At 36.5% G+C, this 5300-nt stretch overlaps 1 pseudogene; it reads right to left on the reverse strand.

The window, feature by feature from the left end:
* Positions 1-1712: 1712 nt before the first annotated feature.
* LOC110036891 lies at positions 1713-3025 on the reverse strand (annotated as a pseudogene).
* Positions 3026-5300: the final 2275 nt, after the last annotated feature.

Genomic DNA, 5300 nt, shown 5'->3' on the forward strand with positions numbered 1-5300 from the left:
AATTCATAAAGAAAACATAACAACACTAGAGTTTGAAAGTAGAAATTATGCACACAAACAAGAAGTCTAAAGTAAAACCAAATGTAGTCACAAAGATAAACACTTATCACAAATCCTCTCCACCAAATGTCCTTAAGTTCCTTTTAATTCTTATCCTGCCCTCACAATACAAACTAAAACTCAAAATAAAAAGAAAATTTTGTCGGCGGCGGTGGTTACTTTCGATGGATGGATGATGATTTGTTGGCCTCTTCCTTTGATGATCTAAGTCTTCTTTAATAAAAATTTAAGAGGTGCCTTGGTGTCTCTTCAAAATATGTCTCCATTCAATGAATCTTCTATAAGTTGCCTTCTTTCAAAAGCCAGTTGAATGAATTTTCGTGTCCATTAACTATTTCCCACGTTTTCAGAACTATTTTCAACGTTTTTACCAAGATTTGCTTCAAACATCTCTTTAAAAATTCATCCAAATTCAATGAATCATAAAATAATTACTTCTGCAGCTTAGGCGCGACTCTCTATATTTAACTGGAGCATAAGTGCCAGTCCTGGGCACTTAGACGCCTCAGTTCATTTTTGCACTTTCTTCATTTTTGCTCCAAATTTGATCATTTTTCACTCACTTTACCATTTTTCATCCATTTGATTGTATCATAAAGAAAAATACACAAATACCTTTCATTAAAGTGTAATATCTAAAAAATAGGTATAAAATGTGTACATAAAGACTATATATTTTAGGTGTATCATAAGACTTAGAAGATACTAGCTTTCACTTTAGAGTTCCCACTTGCCCTCACTTATGGGCTAACATCTTACTTTAGATTCATCTAGACCAAATTGGGGATTTTAGTTTGTCACCCTAAAATCTCCATTTCTACGCCCATCGAAACTTATCTCCCTATCTTTTTGCACTCCCACATGAATGATCGCTATGACTCTTTCTAAAGATGAGTGTGGTCTTCAATAGTTGGTGAAATCATAGCCCTTTCAGGTTACTTGATTTAGTAACAGATTTTAACAGTAAAAATGATCAGTTTGTAAAGTAAATTAAGATCTGGTGAAAATATCATCACAATAATGAAATAAACGAAGATCTAAGCAAATCTAAATTCACAAACATGATTTCAATCCATTGCAGAAGAAGAGTAAAATGAAGATAAGGGCATACACAGTCAAAGAATTGATAGAATTATGAATTAATTTTATCTTAACAAGAAACTTTTGTCTACCTACCTTCTTTTGAGTGTATAGGTACATTTAGAATTTTATTAGTTTTATGCATCTATCTATCACCTAGAAGCTTCTATAGAAATAGATCATTAAATTATATTTCCTTAAAAGTTGCATTACCACCTAAGCTACGTTACCATAGCCAACCGGTCAATGTGAGTGCCCTCATGTTGTGAGATCACTACTCCCCAGTCTTGGTTTCACTTACAACTGATTTTAACATAACACATTGCCACTTAAGCTATGTCAATGAAGCAAAAGAGACATTACTCATCACAATAAATCAAAAACAATTCTATCATGAACAAATTTTATTACTCATGCAACTATTTCATATCAAAAGTAAAGAGTAAAGAAAAGTACTCATAAAGCATGGATTAAACACAACAGAAATCTTCATTAAATTAAATCAAATCCATTAGAAAATGTTTGCAACATTTACAAGATAATCAAGAACACAATACATAGCTTTTTGCGTCTGAAAGAAAGATGAAAATCCCTCCAACAAAGTCTTGTGTTGATCCATGCAATGCTCATACAATTCCTTTACTCATATCTCTTAAAATCCCTCTCCAATCTCTCCAGACATGGTGGAAACTTACATCTCCATCTCCTCTCTAAACTCACACCAATTTTCTCTCCAAAGATCCCCCTCTAGACTCCTCATGAGTGGCACTAAGTCCCTCTTTCCACACAAAACACCTCTTTTTTTCAAGAGACACACCGCTTCATTAGAAGAGACACACAATTTCACTCCAAGAGACACACTTCTAGCCTTTTCAAGTGTCTAGATTCATTGAACAACTCCATTGAGCGTGCAAATTGCTTGGAATCTTCCAGAACATCTCCGGTCTTCTTCTATTCAGAGAAGTAGCATCTCCATATGAAGTAGGCGAGGGCAAGAGAAGCTAGTGCACCGAAGACGCTGACAACAATGATGATGATGAGAATGGTGTGGGAGCGGGAGACACAGTGGGATGAAACGAGGCGGCCGCATAAGCCGTTGTTAGAGTCAAAGACGAAGGAAGAAGGGAATGAAGAGGCAAGGGATGGTGGGATCTCGCCGGAGAGAGCATTATGAAAGAGATCGAGGTGCTTCAGTCGGTTGAAGCGGGAGAGGGAGGCGGGAATTGTTCCGGAGAGGGAGTTGAAAGAGAGGGTAAGAGAATTGAGGAAGCTGCATTTAGAGAGCTCAGGGGGGATTGAGCCTGTTAGTCTGTTTCAGGAGAGATTGAGATCGACTAAATAGGGCATCCATTCGCAGAAATCTGGGGGGATGTGGCCGGTGAGAGAGTTACCCGATAGGTCAAGGGCGTTAACAACACTGCAAAATTTTATGGCAGATGGGATGCTTCCCGTAAGAGACATGGAGGGGAGGCTGAGGGAAAGGATGTGATTTTCTTGGGGATTCCAGCACAACACGCCCACAAAGTTACAGATGAATCCGACCGTGCCGTTAGAGAAATTCCAGGCGAGGTTGCCATCGGGATCGCCGAGGGATTGTCTTAGTTCGCGAAGGCACCGCGCGTCGTCCTCTGGCATGACTGACACGGTAGTTAGCGCCATGGAAAGAAGCAGAAGCGTGGAAGAGCAAAGGGTAGCCCACCGGCCGTTCATATTTGCCGGCGGCGATTGCTGAACGAGCTGCAGTCAAGATCCCTAGACACGAGAGAGAGAGAAGGGTGCACGATGAGGGAAGTTAATGGAGATTAAGCTGCCCGTACCTTCGGCCTTTAGGTGGTCTGGTAGGAGGAGATGTGGAAATTACGAGTCTTCGGATGTGACTTTGACTTCGTCGATTATCGTCAGGCACGCGATTCCCAAATGCTAACTTTGTCCTTTTTATTTCGTTTTTTTTTTTAAAATTAATTTTAGAGATATAAGAAATTACAGAAATGTGCCCATTTTAAGTTTCTAAGAAAATATACTTCAATATTTAAAATCCTTTTACTTTTGATATTTTATATTATCAGTAATTAGGAAGAATGACATCTCATTTTTTTCACATAAGTTTTCTTCACTTATCATAGGCACAATGTCACTTAAAGATCATTTACTCGCGAGGAAAATGACAATGATGTCCGTGAAGTTCACAACTTTTTCATTCATCAATGGCTTCAACAATTAATGGCATCATCCTATTTGATGCTTACATAATGAATCAAAGATTATATCATTTAATTGGAGAAGGTACAAAATAAAATATCTAAGAGTGTCCTCTTAACCTTGTCAGAATATCTTTACAAACTTTGCACAAACATTTTTCTAAGAATATGACGACCATAGTTGAAATATATGCATGTCAAAATCTTATTCAAATTATATTGTTTGATTATGATTTGTAACACATTTGAACATTCTTAGAACAAATGTTTAAACATTATATTTTCAAACCATGTTCTAACCTAACTCTAATAATAATCAAACAATATGTTCAAACATAATTCAAAAAATATTAAAGAAATATGATAACACAGCTTGAGCCATCTTTGAAAATTTGTCAAATATAATTCAAGCATATTTTGATGTTATTGTCTGAATATATATCTACTGCATATCGAAATTGAAATGCTAGTAGTTATTGCTTAACTTCAATGTTTTACATATCACTGATTGTTTACGAAATCATATCTTTACTAGGTGAAATTGCATTTATTTAGCACTCAGATACGCTAATCTTATGAAATGTTATATCATACGCATTGGGATTGTTTATACTATATTGTAGTTTTGAGGTGCGATGATTTAATATGTTGAAAATACGCTACTTCGATAGATAGTCATAAGAGCGTGAATAATTTTCATAATCATTTTTTGAGTTCCTATATTTTTGAAAAGTGATTAATATCCATGATTGGGTACTGTTGGAATACAGTGTCTTAAAATGTCAGCATCATTATTACTTGACACCAACACAGATCTAAGGGGTGAAGAGATCTTTGTGGGCATCATTTTTTGATGTCACACATTGTTGGATGTCTTATTCGCATGTTAGACAGCATATGACATGCACACGTAGCCTCTCGTAGCTCGAGGGCTCTATAAGACTTTCCGCATGCATTTCCGAGAAGATCTTGGTTTAGAGCATTGTGCCCACGTTGTAGTTGGAGGCGCCCATTGGCATGAAAGTCGCTTATGTAATGGATATGAAAGTGCTTATTTTTGAAGTTATGGGAGTATATTTTAGTCATATTTAAATCCCTCAAACCCTAAGGACCACCAAAACCCTCCATCGAATGTTTTTAGTAGAAATTGGGGTTTTCAGGCCAGACTGACGTTTAATCACCAAGCACACGGCGCCTAGGCATCCATCTAGGCTTGTAGGCACTCAAAACAACCCTCACGTGCCCAAAACTGAGAGTCTAGAAAGAGGGCGCCAATCTCAGTCACCTCGGCACCAGACTTTGATTTGTAGGCTCCCGTCTGGGTACCTAAACGCCTAGAGAAGCTCTAAAACGTCCCGAAACCGAGAGCATAGAAAGTAGGCGCTGACCTGACCCACAATAACACAAATATTTATGTTTCCGAATTTGGCCAAAATCTTGACCCAATTTATATTTAGCGGCAAGTGAAAACAAATGTAATATTATAAAATTTAGATTAATAGCTTTATCACTAGGATTACTACGCAAGTATACATATCGTTTCAAATAATATTGAGTTTAGTTTTCTTTAACAACCTCAGTATTAATCCCACAGGGAAATTAATGGAAAGAAGTAAATTTAGGGATCTTAACTATGAAAAACCTTTACTTAAGACTGCAAAAAATAGTTAAAGTAGTTTATGCAATGAAATAAAGTTTACTAATTTATATAAATGCAAGTTAAAAATAAATGCAGAGTTTTTAAAAAATTCAAGATATATATAAAGAGACTTTCTTCTTGCAAATAATTTAATATCAGTGTATGATTTTAAATTTTTAGAGGTTTAACTGTGGTATTGTGACAAATAAGAGCATACATATTCTTTACCTCTTCCGAGTATAAAGAACATTGGTTAATCTAAAGTTGGTGTCGGCATGTACAGTAGTGCTGGGTAGGTTCTAGTCTCCCACTCTTAGATTACC

This window comes from Phalaenopsis equestris, unplaced genomic scaffold (genome assembly GCF_001263595.1).
Source record: "Phalaenopsis equestris unplaced genomic scaffold, ASM126359v1 Scaffold212320, whole genome shotgun sequence".
Lineage (NCBI taxonomy): Eukaryota > Viridiplantae > Streptophyta > Magnoliopsida > Asparagales > Orchidaceae > Phalaenopsis > Phalaenopsis equestris.